Source organism: Silurus meridionalis, chromosome 4 (genome assembly GCF_014805685.1).
Source record: "Silurus meridionalis isolate SWU-2019-XX chromosome 4, ASM1480568v1, whole genome shotgun sequence".
NCBI lineage: Eukaryota > Metazoa > Chordata > Actinopteri > Siluriformes > Siluridae > Silurus > Silurus meridionalis.
Window position 1 is genome coordinate 33,856,284 of NC_060887.1, and position 25,195 is coordinate 33,881,478.

Sequence of the window (25,195 nt, forward strand, 5' to 3'; positions counted from 1 at the left end):
TTTGCACTTAAGTCTCCATTGGTGAACAGTTAATAACCACTAAAATGGGCATCATGACTGAAGTATACTAATATAAATAAATATCCAGATGTCACTTTGATGTGTATGGGTTACCTTATTAGTCTGATTTCTCTCAAGGTTTCTTCCTCATGAAGTGTCAAAATTTGTCCTCAACCCTGTCACCACTAGATTGCTCATTATGGACAAACTATTATGAAAAAATATAATATTTTTTATTATTTATACAAGACGCTTTAAAATGCAGTAGAACATCTTCCCAGAAGAATGGAGGTTATTAAAACACAGAATAGAGACTAAATATGGAAAGGGATGTTCAAGAAGCACAAACATTTGTTCAGTTGTCCAAGAATATTTGCTGATATAGGGTATATATATTTTGGTAAAGCTGCTTTGTGACAAGTGTCTATTGTTAAAAGTGCTATCAAAATAAATATTAATTAATTTTTATTTCAGACTATCTACTTGAAATGAGTTTTTATTGAGAAACATTAGACCAGAGACTAGACTCTTTACTTGGCTAGATGCATCGGCTTTTGTTTTATCATATAGAAGTATTGAACTATAAAATGTTTACTTATTTATTACTTACTCAAAAGTATTCAATAGTGGCTTAAATGCTACTCATTTATTTCTACATAATTTATAAATAATGCCGATAATTCAAAATAATTCATGTCAATATTAGAGTTTATGAACCTGCTCCAGATTGTCCTGTCCAGTGTTTTCTTCTGTTCTTTTTTTTTTTGCGCCCTGCATGTAATATTCAAGTACCGCATGACTTTTCCTTGCAGCACTCCACTTATTATGAGTGGTACAACTCTGGGAAATGTTCTGTGCTGACTCTGGACTCTTTGCACCAGGGAGCTGAAAAACTGCTTGCACCACATTACAGAAAACACACTGCTGCTGTTTGTTAATCCGAGCCATGCTGCCGAAACCTGTTGTTGTTGTTGTGGTTGTTGCTGTTGTTTTGGAGCATTCTGTACATACCCACAGGGGCATTTGCCTAAGCGTCAAGGGAAAAGCGAGCCTCTCCTCTCCTTTTTTTTTTTTTTTTTTTTTTTGCTCATTAGCCAGCTTCCAGCAGCATCTCTCACAGCTATCTCAGCATAATCAAGAAAACTATGGCATTTTTCAGGGAAGACAGAGGAGAAAGATGCTCTAGTCCTGATTGGCATTTCTGACCCAGCCTCCTCATTTAGAAAGGTACAACACAAAGCAGAGACTCCAGATCCGAAAATTGCACTCCACGTACTACCCAAAGGGTTTCAGGGTTTGACTTGATACTGTATTATACTGAATTTTTTTTTTTTACCATTGTTGTTGCATTTTACTGTATTAAAACACATGTTTTGCGGGGAATAATATATTAATTTTATTCACCAGTTGGAGCAGAGGGAGAGCCATGCAGATTTTACTGATCATTGTAAAATCACAGTTTGTATAGCTTACACAGGATAAAAAAGTCTAAAAAGAATGCTTTATTGCCACGCTCTTTATTGCATCATAGGTTGCATGTACACATAATTTGTCATGTGTGCTGGTCCTATAAAATATATATACAAAAAAAATATATAAAAGCTATGTAAAAAAAAATGCATTTACAGATCCATGAAATTACTGAGCAACTCAAGAATGTAGATTGGACTGTAATTAATATCAACAGTCTACTACAATTGCTCAGGACCACAGGTTGCATTTAATTGTTGATCACTGTACACCTTAACTGTGATGGACCTGTAATAAATAGACATTTTGAGTCTGGTTCTTCTCAATATTTCTTCCTCATGCCATCTCAGGGAGTTTTTCCTTGTCACAGTTGCCACTGTGTAAAAATATACATTATTTTATTACCGTTTATATTGGTAAAGCTGCTTTGAGACAATGTTTATTATTAAAAGTGCTATGCATTAAAATGAATGGAATTGAATTAAAGATAAATACACTAACTATACAATTTGTGCAGGGTATGTAAAGTAAAGCGGGGGAAATAATATATTTTCCAAATAAGTGCAGGGTTGCAAAATGGGGGGCAGGGTTGCAATATGGATGCAGAGCTGCAAGAAATAACAGGAAAAAATAAGAGAAAGATGCACAATCCATCATTCCATTTCTACATGACCAATAAATAACTCTAATGATGTAAAATGATTAGGAATCTTCACTTATATTAGTAAACATGTGGAAGTCAATGGGAAACCCGTTGAATATGTTTCAAATGAAATATTTCCGATGTGCCTAATGATACATTTGCCTTAATGTTTTAATAGGAGGAAATGAGAGAACGCAGAGGAAACCCACACAGACACAAGGAGAACCTATAAACCTCCACATGGACAGTAACCCGAGTTTAGGATCAAAGGAACCCTGTAGCTATGCAGCCGTTTCTGACGATGTTCCTTAAATATAGGATTTTGGAAGATTTCTACGTGTTCTTTGTTCTGGTGTTTATTCATATGGAATAAATGGAGTGAAACAATTTGTCTTTATTTAAACATAACTTAAATATCTTATTTATATCATTCAGCAGTGTTACTCTGCACTTCTTTCCAGCCTGTGATGAATCTGAATTCCAACGATTCCCCAAACTCCAGTTTGAGACACACACACCTCTCACAGGTCTGCATAGGAAAAATGAGAGGGTGCCAGATGTGGAGGCCTGGATTAACATATGCTGTATCAGTGTGTGTGTGTGTGTGTGTGTGTGTGAGTGTGTGATCTGACAGGAAATAAGACGATCTCTTGGGTCTCCATTGCCTTCTGTGGTGACCATAAGGAAAAGTCTGGAAAAACTCATTCCATAATCACGCACAAGTTCCTCCTTGGCCAAAGAAAACAGAGTCATACTGAATCGCCTCATCAAATTTCCTGCATGCTTTCAAAACAAACAAAAATAAAATAGCAATGTGAGAATTTCCTAATTATTTCTATATAAGATGTGTGAAGAAATAAGCTGGTAAATGTCCTGAGAGCAGGTCTTTATGCAAATGCCTCCAGGTTCTTCTCCTAACAACAGTGTATTTTCAAACAAAGGTCTCTTCTAACTACCTGAGGGCCTCCATCAATGTTGATATGCACTCTCACCTTGGAGCTGTACCTGAGGCTCTGTGTGTATATTTTTGGTGTAAGTGTGTTGTGTAAAAAAAAATGTTTTTATTCCTGAAGATAATACATTTGACCCAGGAGAGCCACAGCTTGCACGCTCTATTAGCTTCTCGCTGTATGCTTTGACCTCATGAAGACCAGACTGTAATACACTCATCAATATTTCAGCCTGGACTATACTAAGCCATGGGCTACACACAGCTTAGCCTGAAAAAAGAAATAACTACCCATTGCTTTTAAACACCCTGGAGAATGCATTTATATGACACAAATATTAAAAAACCTTTTGTAAAGTCAAATTCAAAACAGTCAGACTTTCCACCTACGTCTTATACATGCACTGTAAAAACTGTTAAAACTGTGAATAAAACAATAATACAAGGCAACTTGATGAAGTAAGGTAGTTCTAAAACTAACAATACTTTGTTTAGCCAACCTACATTCTTTTGTTCATGCAATGATGATTGTCTTATTTTGCTCGAAAAAGCTATGCTTTGTTTCAGCAACTGAAATAACATTTTCTGTTGTTAAGTAATTATATATTTTTTCCGTTTACTGGATCAAAAAAAATTTTTTGCAAAATTAAGGAATAAAAGTCACCACGATGTCATTTTTAAAAATTGCTTGTTGCTTTATTAGTTTATTCAGTGGCGGGCGGTCAGGGCCAACAAAGCCTTCTCTGCTGGCCTAAACACTATCAGAAGCACTGACCTACATTTACAACCTATATTTTAATATTTGTTAAATGAAATTGTATTCATTTTTTTTCCAACAGTTTATTTTCTTCATTTCGTAGTGTTTCTCTTGGCTGCACTGCTTCCAGTACGTGTATGTGGATGTTAGATTTTTTTGTCCAATCAGATTTCAGTCTCTATGTGCTGCTATGTCAATCTAATCGGCCCAGAGCCTTCAAAGTCAGTACTGCTGGCCTTTTTACTTTAGTCTCTATAAGAAATAAATCTGTTTCTTTAACTAATCAGATTTCAAATTCTCCTCACAGGGCAGCTAGCTGGCCCAGAATAGCATCAGCATTTTTCCGTCCTCTGATTGGTTGGTCAGAGGGAAACTGTTACAACCAAGTTCGACTGGCAAAACACGTTTGTAGCTCTGCACACATTAATACATCCGAGTTAGACTTTTTAATGCCCACAATGGCTGACGGAGGAAGAGAAAATGATTTGGTCAAGGACATACTTAAAAATACATGTTCAAGAAAATCTAGACATTGTGAGGAGGTCGGCCAACCCCGAAGCTAGCTAGCTTGTGTCAGCCCGGGAAAGGGTTTGTTCACCACTTCCAGATCAGTGAATATGAGCGGTACCACTGGATTACAGCCTCTGAGGAGCGGTGCCTATTATGAGTCTGCAACTCTTTTGAGGTTTTATTTTATTTACATTTTTGTTTTTCTCATGTTATTAGACAAATATTGATTTGTAACTGCTTCAGATGATGTAGGTGTCACAGTTGTTGTAGTGTAGAGGTTTGGAGTCTTAACTGGGTTTCTTGTTTAGTAAAATGCTATTCACCCTCTATATGTGAAATGCCTCTTTCTCTGTAATGCATTGTTATGTTGTGTTTTTGTATTGTATTGATTGTTTCTATAATTACAACATGAAAGTGGTGGTATTAAGAGGTGGATTAAGCCGGGTACGTCCTCACTGAAGGCCCAGTTACCATATGCACGGCCCTCCAATGAGTTTATTTCTAGAATAAATGAAGTAATTTCTACTATAAGCAACAGATAAGCAAGATCACATAATTACATAGTGCAATTTACACTTTAAATCAACTGAAGAACAACTACAGTTTTGTATGACCATCATAAACATGAACTAAATAAAACCCAAAAACTGAAAACATTGGTTGAATAATGGTTCACCAACAACCATTTATTTTTCAATGAAAATACATACTAAGTGCATTCGCAGTGCAGATTCTGTATTTTTGGTGACAAAAATGTATGTCACAACATCCTTTCAGTTTTACTTATAACAGATTGTTTTAATGGGAAAATACATGTTGGGTGCATCCAGCCCCAAGTTCCATAAACACATTTTTTTAGTAAAAGTACAATTTCCTCCAGTATAACAGCAATGTTCTGGATCCTTGTTGATGATGTTTGGGTGTTATCTTTAAAAACATTCCAATCTTGTACCATCTTCTTATTATAGTGTGTTATCCACAAGTGGAATTTTATTATTTTTGTAGGACTGAACAGGTTATGCATTAGACTATTTTCCAACTTTATAATTGTACATTGTAAAATCAGTAAGTAAAAGTGACTACAACAATGAATCAGACATCATGTAAAGAATGATAAGCACAGGTCTAGAACAAGTAAATAAGCTGAAAACACCAAAACAAGAAACCATTTAAGCTAGACGTGTCCAGTCATGCTCTTAGAGGGCCACTGTGCTGCAGATTTTAGCTTTAACACCAATTAATCATCTTAGCCAGCTAAAGGTCTTTATTATTACTATAATATCCAGGTATGTTGGAGTTACACTCGGCAGGACATTGGCCTTGCAGAAGTATGTTTTGAAGTTATTGATACATACATACATATGGTTGGGTCCGCTCAATGAAACAAAGGCAAGTCTTCCAGAGCAGCTGTCCTTCTGTGATTTACAATTTCTGTCATATTTAAAAACATACAAAAGAAACAACCCAGTATCCAAAGTATGAAATGGTTTTGAGCTTAGGTGTGTACTTGTAAATGGCTGCCATGAAGCCTCCCAGAAAGGCCTTTGTTGGTGATGCAAAAAAAGTCCTCACAGATAACCAACAACTCAATTGTATTAACAATAATAAACAATATTTAATACACATTAGATTCTGTGATCAACACTTAATAATAAAGGGAAAAACTTCATTGCCTGTTTCTGAAAAACAGCAACCTGCTCTCGATCTTGAAGAAATCAGGCTGTCCTTTGCAGTGGCTTGTAGAAATGATCATGTTTTTTGCATACTGAGTTCCATGTAGAAAAACATCTTTGGACAATGACCAGCAACACAGTGTGCAAATGCCCGAACTTCTCAACTGACTGCATTAGTTTTGTGGTGTGATTTAGATAAGGAGGATCTTAAAGTACCTGCAATTTTAAAGGCACAAATGCAAGGCCATTTGGGAAATCGTGATGCAGCTGATAGTGCTTTAGAAGAACATCCTCACTTGTATTCCTGAATTTGCAGTTTTTGCACTGCATTAAATCTTTACATTTTATTTAAATTAAATTTCAAATAAAAAATTTAAACCTTTTGATTTCAAACGATAAAAAAAACTATGTTTTAGCAAAGTCCAATATCACACTGAGATAAGTTGGAGATGAGAAATCCTTCAAATTGCCCTTGCGCGATTTTCATGGCTCATTAGGCATGCGCAAAATATTTTCAAAAATTATCAAAAATTGCTATTTAAACATTAATAAGGTTTTCTGGGCAAACATTTTTAAGATGTAGGTATAACATTTTGGAGAATTTTTAAATAGATTCTAAGTTATTTACAATTCCCTGTATATGTTACTCAAAAAGTACAAAATGCTGGACAAATGTTGATTTTATTTTTTACAGTGAAAAAAAATGTAAATAAAATGCAGTCTCTTAGCTTAAAGTAGATAATTGTAGGGGGTAATCGTCCTTGAAACATCAATTTCTCATCAATTTGTAATATACTTTTGGTTTTGATTTTGGTTAATGCAGTGTGTCTAATACATTATTGTATATTGTATATTCTATAGCAATGACTCATTAACAACTGATTTGTTTTTGGACAATGAGAAATAAAATTAATTGCCAGGACACAAAATATACTTCTCCTGAATGCTTAATAATGTTACAATGAAATGGTTTTATATAAACTTCACATGTGATTAGATATAATACAATGGCACTATAACTTTTGATTCAACAGACGAGCTACTGTAGCTAAAAATGTTGAAGAAGTTAAAGATTTTACTAAATTAATAGTTAACTGACACGGTCTGCTGCTGCATGAATCCATAATTAAAAGAAAACTGAAGATTTAATTTAATAATTTATACAACCAATGCTTCTATCAGAGCAGATTGTTTGCTGTTCTGATTTGCTTATTTTTTAGTTTTCTCATTGCGTATGGTCTTAAATTCATAATTTTTATCATGAAAAATTATTTTTATGGGTTCTGTATAGGACCAAATGACTGGGACCCAAATCAGTTTCCTTATTTCTCTTTAGTTTTGCTCTTAAAAATAATTGTTCACTTGGAACCTCCTACTATTTAAACTCTTAGAAATGAAGACCATTTAAGGAGTCCTTTGGGTTGTTGTATGGCTATATTTAGAGTTATCTTTCTAATAGGGTGCTTAAATTCTTACTTTTTCAAAGAAAGACCCATTGTAAGGAGTTGCTTGATTTACCTAGTGTCTAGATTTCACCCTTATTTACACTCATAATTCCCTGCTCCTTGTATAATTAACTTCTGCTTCAACCCCTCAATACACTGTTTAGTTTCTTCAATCTATATGACGAAGGCTCAGAGAAATTGCTTAATTTGTGTCAAATCTTTATTTTTGTATGATTGTACTGTATATAGCAATTTTTAAGGTTTTTCAGAAACTGAGAAGTTGAAAAATCGCTTGTGGTGTGTAGTGTGTCATAATGAATGCTTTCCATCTAGATTAGTATAGACATAGCCTGAGGTTTTTGATTAAACAAATAGTATGTAACTTTGTTGTATGATTAAAATGCATGAAAGATCTATAGAGTTCCAAAATAATACAGTATAAGGAACTGAGTTTGATATCAATCCTAGAAGCTGAAGTTGGATTGTTGGAATGTTATAGGTGCATGCTGCCCTTGAAAGCCTGTCTTGTCTGGTGTATATCTATATTTAAAAAAAAAAAAAAAAAAAAAAGAAAAAGAAGGAAAATACTTTCACACCAAGTTGAAAAGGCTTTGCAGTTGTTTGAGTATTCTGCTTTATCCTCCTTCACCTTGTGTTCCTCTTCTTCTGAGAAAAGTCATGGCACTTTTCAGAGACGACCTGACACGTGGAAAATTGAGCTGGTTCCGATAAGAAAATCCATACCATATTCTTGGTGCTCAGATTTCTGCGTCCTTAACACAGTGTTTGACAGATGGAATGAATACAGGAGTGCGCGATTCCTCACAAAGCACCATGCCACTGTATATATATATATATATATATATATATATATATATATATATATATATATATATATATATATATATATACAGTGCCCTCCACAATTATTGGCACCCCTGTTTAAGATGTGGTCGTGGACTTCAAAAAATTCTCCTTTTTTTTAAAACAACATAGAACCCAAATGCAAAATAGGAGGAGATTAAGTGCTGTCTTGTTGGCAAAAGGAGGTTGTACAAAGTATTAACATCAGGGGTGCCAATAATTGTGGGACACATGATTTCAAGTTTTTTTTTTTTCTAAATGTATGATTTTTTTTACCACCAAAGTAATGTACTTAAATGAAAGGTTGGATTTTTCTCTTTTTTTGCATTTGGGTTCTATATTGTTTTAAAAAAAAGGAGAATTTTTAGAAGTCCACGACCACATCTTAAACAGGGGTGCCAATAATTGTGGAGGGCACTGTATATATATATATATATATATATATATATATATATATATATATATATATATATATATATATATATACACACATATAAAAACATGGGCACAAAAAAATATTTAACTTTGCATGCAGGGAAGGATCCAAATATTCTAATAATATAGTGGATTTAATTTGTTCTGACTTCAGTCAGTGATGCAGCCTCTTCCAGGTGCGTGAACTACTTCATTACCACTCCCCGTGCAGTCTTGGCAGGTCGGCAGAAACTTATTAGTCAGAGAAAAGGAAGCACACTGAGAGAGAGAGATGACATTTGCTCAAAATAAACCCTAAAAAACATTGCCACCTGGTTGCTTCTCACTAATACCAGATGCTCTGATTAAAGGTTCAGTCATACAGCTTATTTATTTCACCTGACAAACTTTCGGTGAGGAAAACCTACTGATATTTTTTTTTTTATCTCAAATAAGTACGTAAAACAAAAACAAAAAATGGTTAATTAGTCACTACAGGGTTCCACAGGCATGAAAAAAAAGATAACCATAAGAGTGCATCATCATGAGCCTGAAATAACCATGTTATAAACCTGTACATGTTAAGTTGTCTTGACAGTTTGTCAGATTACCCATAATCACCATAAATTAAATTATTAAAACTATTCTAACCGTATGGAAGATAAAACCAAAACAAAACAGTTTAACAGTGGGTGAACAAAATCACCTGGTGTTGTTTTCTGTCCGTATTTGCCTTCCGTCCACACTAAGACTAGCTTTTTGAAAATGCTCTCCAAGAAGATAAATTAGAATTTTCGGGTTGCAGTGTGGACTGTGAAAATGTAGGCTTTCGAAAACGATGACACATTTTTAGTCATGTGATGGTATCTTTCCTTGACATTGCCTCAATGTTTCAAAGTGACAGAAAGTAAATAAATGGCAGGTGGAAATTACGCAGGTTGAAGCGCTTAAGCAGTACTGCGCAGTACAGGGACATACACAACATTTAGTTTCTTACTGTCGTACGCCACGACTAGCGATTGTGGTCGTAAAGTCGAATGGTCGAAAGTTGCATAGGTTGTAATTATATATATATATATATATATATTTAAATATAAGGGTATCTAAAGTGAAGTGAAGCAGTGCAATGATCACTGTTCCTGAATAAAAGCCCAAGGTGCATAGTAGACCATATTGTCACCATTCCTTGGTGACAATAACAGAGAACAAATTTAGCATTTGTAAATGCTTGAAAAAGTATTTTTCAAGCAATTTTATAAATAAAAATTTTAGCAATCATTTTTTTATTGTAATTTCAACCACGTACAGTACAGTACAGTACAGAGTAAAAAATGAACAATGTTCCACCTGGACCTAGGTGCTACACAAATCATTATATTCATTGACCAGTACATATAGGATATAGCAGCTGTTTTAACAATTTATAGTTTATATAAATAGTATATTTGCGATGTTGTATGGTTTAGAGACAGTGGCATTGAGTAAAAGACAGGAGGCGGAGCAGGAGGTAGCAGAGCTGAAGATGTTGAGGTTTTTGTTGGGAGTGACGATGATGGACAGGATTAGAAATTAGTTTATTAGAGGGACAGCGCATGCAGGACGTTTTGGAGACAAGGTGAGGGAGGTGAGATTGAGATGGTTTGGACATGTGCAGAGGAGAGACATGGGGTATATCGGTAGGAGAATGCTGAGGATGGAGACACCAGGAAGGAGGAAAAAAGGAAGGCTGTGGTGAGGGAAGACATGCAGGTAGTTGGTGTGAAAGAGGCAGATGTAGAGGACAGGGAGATGTCTGATCCACGGTTACAACCCCTAATGGGAGCAACTGAAAGAAGAAGAAGAAATATAAATAGTACATACAGTATAATAGTGAACAAACTGCACTCATATTACTGTACACTTAAACACAACTGTTGGTGTGAAAATGTTTCTAATAAATGCTAATGTGGTCTATTAGAATGATTCAGAGTTAAATCAAAGTGCAATGGATTCATATGAACCTTAAGATGCATATAAATTGCCATGACATGACTTCTTATAACATTATATCATTGTCATATCACTGAATATTTACTGTCATGGCAGCTCACATATTAAATGCATGCATAACCAGTCAGTTTAACAGCATGTCAGTTTAATTTTGCCCATGATAAGGAACATTTTACAATTGTGCTGCTTTATTTTGATGCCTTCCATTAACTGCTAGTAGAAAGCATAACACATTGGTTAATAAATGAGTTTCAATGACTGCAAAACAATTTGAGATGGCTTCGAACCTCATTCTGTTGTTCTCATTGAAAACTCTAGTGAGACAGATGCTAAGGGACAATGATCCACATTCTTCTCTTTTTTCTCAGGGCCAAATATTGGCAGGTCATTATAGCTAAGGGCCAAAGTGTCAGATCAATTCGGGCCCCCAGTGGCAGGACCACCTTGGATACAGGATTCAAATTAGACCATTGCCAAGTGTCTGCTGAGTCTCCTGGATAACACAGTGTTAATTAGCATACTGCATTCATGAGCCTGTCACCTCTTTGCACATTATATTCCCTTGTATATCAATTTCATTCATTTAACAACGCTTCAGGCAACTGCTATTAAATTCTTCTTGGATATGGATATAGTCTGACATCTTGATTCGAAAGATGTCACAACACGCCACATCTCTTTCAACTTAACTCTTGAAAGTTGAAAGCGGCGGCTGCCAAAACATCAGACTATTCATCCATCTGGCCATTCATCTCAGTTTCAACCCTCCCGAGTGTAAACATGCTGAATAATCACGTCACATCTACAGTAGTCAGGCTGGATTTCACTTTGTGTGCCTTAAACAGGAAATACTATCAGTACACAAGCAGCCTGGCAGCCGGCACAGCATCCAGACTACAAACCCAAGACACCCAACAGATGGGAATCTCCGGTGCCGAGCTAGTAGGGGGTGCAGCAAGCATCCCCCCATCGATGTAGCTTGGAATCAGCCAGGACAGACATCTGTCAATGTCCCCAGACAGGTGACTCAGAACCCTCACAGGACAATGAAATATGTATGAAAGTAGAATGTTATGTCTTAAAAAAAAAAAAAATAGAAAGGTGGAGTGTGGACAATCAATGCTTCAGCAAGTACTGCTTCTATTGATTATGCATACATGTTTAATTTTCTGACATTTCAAACCAGCTCGAATGTCTGAAATATGGTAAGAATACTGTAACACTTTTTTTAAAGCCTAAACACACTATCCACTGCTGTCAGCTGGAGTTTTACAGCCCAGCTCATGATTTTTCTCCAATCTGCATGACAGGGAGGTGATAGCTCAATGGTTAAGGCATTTGACTTTGGATTAGAAGATCACAATTCATATCTCACCACCAACAAGCTGCTACTGCTAGGCCCTTAAGCAAGGCCCTTGACCATCCCCTGTTCAGTTCTAAGTCGCTCTAGATAAGGGTGTCTTCCAAATGGCATCAATGTAAATCTAACACGCATCAGCAGAGGTACATTTTCATCTCTCCCTCTCTTTCTCTCTCAGCACTAACGATGTTCGGTTTCAAACCTGCTGCACAAAAACACCCTACACAAACAACTTCATTATGTTCATATTTGGAAACTGATGTATCAAAGTTTCTCCACTCCAGATGGCACTGGCTCTTATGAACTTTCCAATTAAGTGTGAGTACCTGACCGGGCCTGGCGGATAATTGACCTGCTCTGGCAGTGGTGCAGAGAGGCCACGGGCTAATGGAAAGCAAATCCGCTACCTGGGGAAATGAGTGTATTCACACTAATCCGCAGGCCTGAAGGCTACGGGCTGCTTTAATGGGGGCTCTGAGGGGCCAGCGCATTGTCCACACTGCCTGTCAAGAGCACTGCAACACGTGAGATGGCTTCCACTACACGCTCGTCTGTTCATCGTCTCTGTCTTGCTGTCGCACATTATTGATTTCGGAAAACGTAGGGTTTGGAAGAATTATAAAAATGAAAAGTTGTATATATATATATATATATATATATATATATATATATATATATATATATATATAAAATATTGAAAGAATTGAATTTATTGAAATTGGGAATTTAAATGTATTGAATAATGCTTGAAAACAGTTACAACACGCATTTCAAAATCATCATTGGATAATCAATATTCTATACAGACGGAGTTTTATTTGTATAATGATAATGGGAGTTCAGCTATAATCCAGTGGCGGGCGGTCAGGGCCAACAAAGCCTTCTCTGCTGGCCTAAATACTGTCAGAAGCACTGACCCACATTTACAACCTAAATTCTAATCCATGAAATTGTATTAATTTATTCCCAACAGTATTCTCTTCATTTTGTAGTGTTTCTCTTGGCTGCACTGCTTCAGTATGTGTATATGGATGTTAGATTTTTTTGTCCAATCAGATTTCAGTCTCTATGTGCTGCTATGTCAATCTAATCTGCCCAGGGCTTTCAAAGTCAGTACTGCTGGCCTTCTCTATAAGAAATAAATCTGTTGCTTTAACCAATCAGATTTCATATTCTCCTCACAGGGCAGCTAGCTGGCCCTGAATAGTGTCAGCATTTTTCAGTCCTCTGATTGGTTGTTCAGAGGGACACTGTTACAACCAAGTTCGACTGCCAAAACACGTGTGTAGCTCTGCACACATTAATACATCTGAGTTAGACTTCAAAATCTGTTCTGCTGCTGTTTTTTTACATAGAGAATATTATGAATGGGTCTGTTTCTTTAACCAATTAGATTTCATATTCGCGTACGCTTAACACAGTAACGTGTTGAGGTACTAATGCAATGACTGAGGCAGATTTTAAAAGAGATGAGGTAATGGTCTGAAATAGTTTCAGACTGTGGAATTATGACAATTTTTTTTTTTTTTCAATCCAAATGTTAATAACACATCCCCCACATGTCCACCACTATGAGTGGGTCCTTTAACATTCTGATTAAAATGGTATTCACCCTCAATATGTGAAATGCCTCTCTCTCTGTAATGCCATGCATTGTTAGATTGTGTTTTTGTATTGTATTGATTGTTTCTATGATTGAGACGTGATAGTAGTGGTATTAAGAGGTGGAGTAAGTCGGGTAAGTCCTTCACTTACCTGAAGGCCCAGGTACCATATGCACGGCCCACCACTGCTATAATCAGTATTATGAAAAGGAGTATCAGAATGAAGATGCAAACTCAATAATAGTTTTGAAGCTTTTAAGATCAGAATCACGCTTTTAAAGCAGAAAGAATTAGAATTGCTCTTTAAAGACGGGAGATCAGAATTGTGTTTTTAGAAATATCTGAACTGCAATTGTGTTTCTGAGATGACTGCAATCATGATCCTGCTATCAGGATACTAGTAATCAGAATTGTGTCTTTAGCACTGAATTGTGCTTTTTAGAAAAGAGAATCTTAATATTGCAATTAAGATGATGAAAAAATTATTGTTTAAAGAAATATCACAAACAGAGCAGGTAAATGACAGCATCTGACTTTGACTGTAGTTTTTCTACAGTGTTACTGTACATTCTGTTCATTTGAAAACAGATGTTATTTGTCAAGCAGATTCATGACTTATGAATAAAATGAAATATATATATACATGTTTCAGGACTATGGACCATGCACTGGACTGTGTTCCTCAGCAATTACTGGATTTCCATGTCTGAATCACATGTCTCTGATCACACACACACCTGTTTCACTGTTAATGAGCACATGTATTTGCTCACGTCCTGCACTTCTTTCTCTGTCTTGCATTTGTCGTTCACAGACTTCATGGTCCATGTTTTTGGTTTATTCTACTTATTCAGTATTTGATATATTTGCACTTAAAAAATGATTATCTGCACCTGTATCTGCCTTGTGACATGACAACATGAATGTTTAATTTTATTAAGCTAGCTAGCTACTATCTATATGAGGTGACCTGAGCTTTTTCTTCCTAGAGGATATTTATAAATAAAAGGTAAAACGAATGCTAGCTAAATACTTGTGACAGTGGAAGAGTGATCCAGGTAAGCAGTAGACTTTATAAAGGCTACGATATGATTCTGTAGCTACCACATAACCTTTCTTGTCAATCATAATCAGTGTGTGATCATGATATCAGTATTTACTATTCAGTGTGAAACTGGTGTCTGATGTACGTCAGTCTCCTATTATACCCTCAACCACCCCCACCCCCATGACAGCTATTTTTGATGTTAGCAATTTAGATTTTGTATTTATAATTCTTTAATTTTCATCCCATGAAGTTTAATTTGTGTTTAGTGTTCTCTATTTAAATCCCAACCAGCTCTCTTAGCGTGTTTGCAGAAGATGGTTAAATGTAAGGAACGTTTGGTTTATGGCGACAATTAAAATCTCGCAAAACTGAACAGAAACTAGAATATAATTGTTACAAGTAAGTGACTCATCAGGTAACAGAGTGAAGCTCGCAGCTATTGAGAACGATTAGCATGCAATTTCTTTCACTTGAAATATCGGGACATGACATGGAAAGCTTGATTGAAGAACTTCAAGGCACCACATTTTGTGTGTGTGTGTGTGTGTGTGTGTGTGTGTGTGTGTGTGTGTGTGTGTATACTGTACATATCAGTAAACAGTAAAGTCCAGCTCTGATTCCCGAATGTGCCTTCATGACTCTCCAGCATTCTTTCATGCACAAAAGTTAATGTTTGACAACACTGAAATGCTCAGCACTCTAAATGTAAATAAGCGGCGCTTTTGTTGGCGGCTCGCTAAGCTGCACCCAGAGCTGTACAGAGTGATTCGGAAAGCATTGCAGGAACGCAGGGGTCAGGTTCATAATTAACCTCCTTCATAGGGTGCATTCTCCAAACTCATCATCACTCGAAGAAATGCTGGGGAAACACCAGTATGAGGCAGATTTAGCCTCACTGTGTATCTGTTACTTCCATATTTTTGGTGTTTGAAATAAACCAGGATCAACCAGGTTAATACAAATGATTGTGTAATTTAAGTGGAAACTTTGGGTGAAATTTCAGACTATTTACAGAGTCAGGTTTCCTGAAATCTAAATTGTGGTTGTTTAAACAGCCAGTATTTGATTACAGACTGAACAAATTGTGTATTGCTATTTCATGTAGCTATCCAGAAAACTGTGGTAGCTACGTGGTTAAGGTCCTTTAACCCTCAAATGGTCAGTTCTTATGAATTAGCAACCTGGGTTCGATCCCCGGTCAGGGAACCGACCCCAGCCACTCTTAGTGCCGTCCCAAGCCCGGATAAATGGGGAGGGTTTGCCATGAAATTAGCTAAAGCATCCAATTTTTTTTCTCTCAAACCACATACTGTAACTGAAATATAGGCGGTCCCCGACTTATGATGAAGGTGATCAGTATGGGGTGGTCTACTGTAATTTTTTTATTCCTGAATTTGGGTTTTGAAACACCAATAACACCTGGCGAGAGCAAGGTACTTAAAATATTTTTCATTTTGTTGTATCGCTTTCATCAGAGTGAGATTTTGAACAATTGTAACTCATGGACTACATGCACTTCGATGTTTTTAAACTTCATGGGTATTCTGATGCCTATTTTTCTACTTGCATTTAAACAGTATAAGACAAGGAGTATTACAAGGCGTAGATGGCAAAGTGAAATCTAGATTATCAGTAATAGTGAATCTGGAATCTATCTTGGAAGTGTGAGGCATGAGTACATTCTGAGCCAATCTGATTAGTGTGTTTATGGAAGGTGAAAGGAAACCTGGAAAACCTAGATGAAAAGCTGATTGGGACAAAATGAGAACAGACAAAACTTTGCACAAACTGTAACATCAGTTCTGGGTGGATCCATGGGGAAAAGTGGTGAAAGTGCCAAAAAGCACCACAAAGTTAGACATAAAAATGTCTATGTCTTCTACAGTGTCTTCTCTATTTATCTTTATGAGCATTTCAGGGAAAATCTCACATTTTCTCAAATGGAAATTGAACTCAAGCAGTAAATAAATTTGTGTTTAAAAGTCTAACTTCAAGTTTAGGATGTATAATCTGTTCATCTACTTTCATCTACCAGACTTTTGCATGTTTGTGGTTACAATCTTGTTAAACGTCCAACAGGAAGTTGGTAAAAGTGATATTTAGATTTTAGTATTGGAGCATGAGGTAGGAGTACATACTGAATGGAACTACAGTCCATCTTAGAGCTCTACACACACACACACACACACACACACACACACACACACACACACACACACACATTCACACCTAAGGGTGATTTAAAGTAGCCAATCCACTGAATAGCATGCTTTTGGTGGGGTCAGAGGAAACGGGAAACCCCTGAGGAAACCCACTGGGACCAGGGAGAACATGTGAAGCTTTGCACAGGCAGTAACCTGAGCTGTGGATTGGCCCTGAATATGTCAGGCAGCAATACTAACCCCGATAAGCATGCACTAAGTAATAAATGTACAGTAATATACTGCCTAATTATTTGCTTATTATTTAGTTCCAGATGTACAAATTTGACCGTGATGTACTGAAAGGAAAGAAAATACTCTGATTTTCTCTATGCTGCTTTAATTTGTGCTTATTCCTCTGAGCACTCAATTGCCATGCTAATTGCAGCAGCTCCTTTTCATTTGCAGTTAAACTTCCTCACAGTGCAGTGCGATGGTATGACCCGAGGTTATTAGCACTCATCAGTATCACCGCCCTGTCCCACTTTGATCACGCAGACAGCCAGACAGACCTGCCAAGCCCAGTTCAATGGTATATTGGTGCTATTTTTGCCTTATCACACACAGTAAGGACTCTGAGCTTTGAATGACATGTACCATAATCTATCCTCTAATTTGTTTTATTAATATTCACATATAAAGTTCTGGAAGTGCACTGCTACAGAAAGCACAGCTAGTTCATCTCATTTAGCAAGCCCCTGCGGTGAACAACTCACATTTGATGGTGAACACACACTGGCTAGTCTGCTTAATTGAAGAGAAAACTGCGGCGTTTCTCACTCACTCGCATATGCAATTATTTCACTGTCTGTTTCTCCCCTGTCTCTGTCTGTCTGTCTGTCTGTCTGTCTGTCTGTCTATCTCATCATCCATCAGATGAAGCAGCACCATGTAATGACTGCTAGCAAAGTAGAAGACAAAAGTATTTACACGACATTGCCAAAAGTTTGCAGACACCTGTCATAAAAATGGCATGTGCTTTTTGAGCAACGCATTGAACATTTAGTCTCAATTTATTCTTATAATTCCCTTCACTTTTCTGGGAAGATGTTCCACTAGGTTCTGGCGTGTGCTTGTGAACATTTGTGTTCATCAGCCCTATAGGGGGTTAATAAAGTCAAGTGCTGATGTAGGTGAGGTGAGGAGGCCTGGGAGCAGTCAGAGTTTCAATCCCTCCGAAAGTGTTCAGTAGAGTTGAGGTACGTAAGAGCTCTATTGCAGGCCACTAAAGATCATTCTGTCTAAACCATATCCTCCAAACTATATCCTCATGGAGCTTGCTTTGTGCGCAGTGGCATTGTCATGAGGGAACAGGTTTGGGTTTCCAAGTTCAAGTATATGCAACATTTTGTTAAACCACATACAAAGACATCCTATACAATTGTGTGCCTCCAGCTTGGTGGTAACAGTTTGGAGAAGAACCACATATGGCAGAAAAACGCAGGTGTCCGAATATCTTTGCATATCGGGTATCTGGTTCTTCTACAAATTGTTAGTACAAACTTGAAGGCACACAATTGTATAGCATTTGTTTGTATGTGGCACCATTCCATTTTCTCTTCACTTGAACTCCGAGACCCAAACCTGTTCCAGCATAACAATGCCCCTGTACACAAAGTGAGCTCCATGAAGATATTATTTGGCTATGATAGAGCTCTTACCTCAACACTATTGACCACCTTGGGGATGAATTAAAACGCAGACTACACCCCAGGCCTCCTTACACTATATCCATAGGTAAATTTACTAACACTCTTGTGGGTAATGGGCACAAATGGCCACAAGCACACTAAAAAACCTAGTGGAACATCTTCCCAGAACAGTGAAGGCTGTTAAAACAGCAAATAGAGACTAAGATTTGTCCATAGAGTGTACGAAAGTTAAACATTTTCCCAATAGTACTAAATGTCTGCCGATATTAGATCCCTTCCTGGGCACCTGTCTATACATTACATATACGCAATTGCCAGGTTTTTGAAGCTGGCACGATGGTAGGAAAATCCAGGTAGAACATTTTATTCTTGCAAGCATCACATAATAATGCAAAGATGACTGATGCTTTGACATAATAGCTACAGCACTGTAGACAAGGCAAACATTTCACTTTAAGTAGAAGACAGCAGATGTTAACCATTAAAGACCTTAACACTAAGAAGGAAACTGACAACCAAATCACTCAAGCATATAAAGAAAAATGTCCTTCTTGCTTATGCAATGTAAAAACATCCGTCCTGTTTGGAATGAACCAGAATGAAAAATAAATTATTAATCAAGTCAGTTGAGAATAATATCATTTCCTGCATCATTTCAGGCGATAATATTCGGAAATAATGAAAGCCTTTGTGTTGGTCTTTTCAAGCTCACTGTAATGTTATGTATATTAACTTCCAACAGTGAACTGTTTAGTCAGTGTTAAAGATTTAGCAAGTAAATACTCTATGTATTTGGATCTAAAGGAAATCCGAGTTACAATGGATCAACTTATGATTTTTTATCTTTCGATGACGATAATGATACAAAGATTTTTTTACAAATATTTCAATGTTTTGAGCAGCATTTTAATTTTCATATGAAGCATGAAGATGTTTGGGAGAAATCGCAGTGGAGTTTTTAACTAGATTAAAAATGTAACAAGATTCTGGAAGGTGAGAAGATGCCTGAGGAATAGAGAAGGAGTTTGCTGGTACTGATCTTCAAGAATAAGGGAGATGTGCAGACCTGCAGTAACTACAGGGGAATAAAGTGGATCAGTCACACAATGAAGTTATGGGAAAGAGTAGTGGAAGCCAGGCTGAGAGAAGAGGTGACCATCTGTGAGCAACAGTATGGTTTCATGCTGAGGAAAAGCACCACAGACGCATTATTAGCTTTGAGAATGTTGATGGAGAAGTATAGAGAAGGACAGAAGGAGTTGCATTGTGTATTTGTGGATTTAGAGAAAGCATACAACAGGGTGTCAAGAGAGGAGTTGTGGTATTGTATGAGAAGTCAGGTGTGTCAGAGAAGTATGTGAGGGTGGTGCAGGACATGTGTGAGGACAGTGTGACAGCAGTGAAGTGTGCAGTGGGTAGGACAGACTGGTTCAGGGTGAGGGTTGGACTGCATCAAGGACCTTTCCTGTTTGCAGTGGTGATGGACAGGTTGACGGACGAGGTCAGACAGGAGTCTCTGTGGACTATGATGTTTGTGGATGATATTGCTATTTGTGGTGACAGAAGGGAGCAGGTTGAGAAGAGCCGCAGAGGTGGAGGTACACACTGGAGAGAAGGTGAATGAAAGTTAGTAGGAGTAAGACAGAGTACATGTGTGTGAATGAGAGGGAGGGCAGTGGAGTGGTGCGGTTGCAGGGAGAAGAGGTGGTGAAGGTGGAGAAGTTACCTGGGTACCTGGGGTCAACAGTGCAAAGTAATGGAGAGTGTGTTAGTGGGTGGAGAAGAGTGACAGGAGTGATTTGTGATAGAAGAGTATCTGCGAGAGTAAAAGGGAAAGTTTATAGGACTGTGGTGAGACCCACGATGTTGTATGGTTTAGAGACAGTGGCATTAAGTAAAAGACAGGAGGTGGAGCTGGAGGTAGCAGAGCTGGAAATGTTGAGGTTTTCGTTGGGAGTGACGAGGTTGACAGGATTAGAAATGAGTTTATTAGAGGGACAGCCCATGTAGGAGGTTTTGGAGACAAGGTGAGGGAGGCACAATTGAGATGGTTTGGACATGTGCAGAGGCAGGACATTTTGGCAGGATAATGCTGAGGATGGAGCCACCAGGAAGGAAGAGAAGATTAAGGGAAAGAGGAGGTTTATGGATGTGGTCAAGTCAAGTCAAGTCAAGTTTATTTCTATAGCACTTTTTACAAAAGACATTGTCTCAAAGCAGCTTTACAGAATTTTAAGAGTAAAGGTGAGCAATGTGTATTTATCCCTGATGAGCAGCCATGGCAACTGTAGCAAGGAAAAACTCCCTTAGATGTTATGAGAAAAAAACCTTGAGAGGAACCAGACTCAAAAGGGGAACCCATCTTCATTTGGGTGACACAAGAGTGTGATTATAGAAGAAGAAGAAGAAGAAGAAAAATATGATATTTTGGGAAGTTGGTAGGATGTACACATCTCCCAGCTTGTGTGAGATGCCTTATTCTCTCTGGTGGTCGGTTAGTTGTCTGGTAGTTGAAGTGCATATTTTTTCTGTGTTTTAGTGTTTTAAAGCCCAACTTTAGCTTCTGTCTCTCTTCTTTTTATCTGCATTATCAGACACTGAAACAGAGTGCATTCACCTCTGCATTCACCTCTGCCCTCCACTCTCGAACCGAGATAGATATATATATATATATATATATATATATATATATATATATATATATATATATATATATATATATATATACAGTGAGGAAAATAAGTATTTGAACACCCTGCTATTTTGCAAGTTCTCCCACTTAGAAATCATGGAGGGGTCTGAAATTGTCATCGTACGTTTAGTGGAATTATGACCCAAAAGTAGCCCTTTCCAGCCTTGTGGAGGTGTACAATTTTGTCTCTAGTGTCTTTGGACAGCTCTTTGGTCTTTACCATGTTAGTAGTTGGATTCTTACTGATTGTATGGGGTGGACAGGTGTCTTTATGCAGCTAACGACCTCAAACAGGTGCATCTAATTTAGGATAATAAATGTAGTGGAGGTGGACATTTTAAAGGCAGACTAACAGGTCTTTGAGGGTCAGAATTCTAGCTGATAGACAGGTGTTCAAATACTTATTTGCAGCTGTATCATACAAATAAATAGTTTAAAAATCATATATTGTGATTTCTGGATTTTTTTTTTTAAGATTATGTCTCTCACAGTGGACATGCACCTACGATGACAATTTCAGACCCCTCCATGATTTCTAAGTGGGAGAACTTGCAAAATAGCAGGGTGTTCAAATACTTATTTTCCTCACTGTATATATATATATATATATATATATATATATATATATATATATATATATATATATAGTTTATACATTACGGTACTGCAGGTTACTATGGTGTCATTGTGATGCATCTCCATTGTTGGTTAAGGACTACCTGTATTTAGAGTAAGACATTTGGCTATACTTTGTATCCAAAGTGAAGAATTTATTTAGAACTTCAGGAGACCATCCTGAGTTTTTTCCCAAGTAGGATTCCAAGATTTTTCCATTGATTGTTCCTAGTCGGATATTGGATTTATAACCTTTTGTTCAATGCAGTAGAATCTCTGGTAGTTTAGTTTGCACTTGCACTCAAAACATCTGTATATTTCTTGAAACAGTGACTCATTGTTAAAATACTATTTTTGTTCCTCATGGTTATTGGTTTATTGGCAGTCAGGAAATAGCCTGAGTTACTTGAGTTAATGTCATAAGGAAATGACACTAACATGATACCCTCAGCTCCTGCATTTTGGCACATTTCGGTGCTTTCTTTCTCCTTTTTTTTACTTTAGGTCCCCGCACATCCAGCACATAACCAGAAAACAAGGGCTAATGGTGAAAGAAAAAGTTTAAAATGTGGAAAAAGAAAGAAAGAAATTATTTTCTCTGCTTCAGTGGCTTTTATTTTCAGTCTTGTTTCTTTCTCTCCATCCTGCATCTCGATCTCTCTCTTTCTCCCCCACTGCCTTGTGCAGACCTGCTTTCTTCGCCTGCTTTTCTATACATAGCTTGTTTTGGTTGAGGGGCAGGTTCAGTTTTTGAGCCTCATGATATTTTTCTCAACCATGTGGCAATTAAAATGTCGAATCAAACACCATGAAAGCAAAAGACAAAACAAACTTCACTTCTATTTCTGGCTCGTTGCTTTTTCCACAAGATCCTAATTGATGGTTGTGGGGAACAAACACTCGTGCACTCACTCACACACACACACACACACACACACACACACACACACACACACACACACACACACACATACAGATTACCCAGCGAGTGTAAACATGTCAGAAAGTTGACCTTCAGAGACTGTGGCCACATACATCATCCAGCCGAGGCCCATTTGCTGTCCGCACCAGCCTATTCGTCAGGGCCTGGCCCTCCCTCTGACCTTTGGATCCACAAGTAAACAGAAACACACGCACACACACACACACACACACACACACACACACACACACACACACACAAAGTAACCCATGTAAATTAACCCATGCAAGTCAAAGGATATGCATTTTTGCATGCACGAGTATTTATGTACATAAACACATAAACACAAGCATCCACATGCACTAAAATCTTCTTTCTTTCTTTTGTTTCTTTTATCCTTTTTCTATTTTATCCTATTTCATATTTGTTAATGACAAAAGCTGGGTGAAGCTTCTATTTCGGTGGCTGGTGCCCGGTGCCATACTGTATGTGCTCACAACATGTAGGTGCACTTTGTGGTAAATAAAGTTCCATGTCAGGTTCAGCCATAAAAAGCCTATTAATTTAATAAAAAAGACTTGATCTCATTGCTGTACACTATTGAAAATTTGATAGAAAGTAAATATACAATTTTTAAATATTAATAAATATCTTATGTAAAATAAAGTGTGCCCATAAATGATATGCCTTTATTTTTACATTAGGAATCATTTGTCTGAAATGCAGTTTTATAATAATAATAATAATAATAATAATAATAATAATAATAATAATAATAATAAATGTTATTAATATTCTTCTTATTATTATTATTAATTATTATTATAGCCAGAAAATAACATAAAATAAAAAAATAACAAAATATAAATATTTTCTGTTGAATTGTATAATATATACATGTATAAAATCTGTATTCCCTGTTTGCATTTTATGCATTGGGGTAGCTCACTGGTTAACGCAATGGACTTTAAACCAGAATGTCATGTGTTTAAAATCAAGCTGCCACTGATGGGCCCTTGAGTAAGCCTTTAACCCTCAGCTACTCAGTTGTAATTGTAAGTTGCTCTGGATAAGACAATATGCCAAATGGAATTAATTTGTTGTATGATTATGTATGTTAATACACCTTTAGTTTCAGAGATGGCAAAACTACACACATTCTTTACTCATGTAGAAGTACAGATATTCATGCTTTGAAAGTTGAAGTTCTGACTACACTTTTTTGTACTCAAGTTACAGTAATGAAATGGTGTTTTAAAAATAAATAGTGAAGTAAAATACTGATACCAGAAAAATCTATTTAAGTACAGTAACAAAGTATTTGTAATTATTACTTCCCACCTCTGCTTAGTTTTCATTAAATCTGTGTACTTGTGTTTGCTGTTTGAGCAGTTTCATTGTTTCAGACTTTTATTAAAGTACATGGACTATACAATAATATAGCATAACTACAAGTTAAATAACTGTTTCACAAACACTTTAATTTCAGTAAATGCATGCACACACACACACACACACACACACACACGCACACACACACACACACACACACACACACACACACACACACACACACACACGAAACGTGGCTTCTCTCCAGCCGGGAGTGATTTGCGTGGGGTTCACTTCGGGATGTGCTGGAATTTGGAAAAAAAGCTGCAGTTAGGAAAAGGGCTAATGAGTGACAAACGACTTCATTACGGGTCACTTCCTCCGAGGTCATCAATCTGGGACTCATCTGCCATTCATTGTCTAATCAATCCACCACAGTTAAGCAGTACAGGAGCTGGACACAATGACACTGAGCCAACATTTCGATCAGCTTATGAGGTGGTTCTCCTTGTTCTGTATAATTAGATTATTTTTAATCTTATTTCTTTTTGTCATTTACTATATATGGTTTAAGTGCTTTTTAGCCAACAGCAACAGAGTTGCCAGAACTGTGTGTGTGTGTGTGTGTGTGTGTGTGTGTGTGTGTGTGTGTGAGAGTAAAATGTGCCCCCCACAGATGCCTCCTGATGTGATGACAAGTTCCAAAGCCCTCGTGCACAGCTGGAAGCCCCAAGCCCCAGACATCTGAAGCGTTTTTCCCCACCTTGCCAAACCAAAACCACTCAGACAAGTACTGTAGTTTATACCCAATCCATATCTCTCTGTCTCTCTGTCTCTCTGTCTCTCTCTCTCTCTCTCTCTCTTTTCTCATTTTCTTTCTGTTTCTCTCTCTTTGTATCTGTTGTAACTTATATGAAAAGTCCTTTACTCTCTCATAAGAAATTATGTACAGAGGCTAATTTGGGATGCAAAGAACACCATCAGATCCCTCAGGTAGCTATAAAAGCAATGAAAAGACACTAATCGGGTTTAATTTTTATTCAACTGAAGTAAAA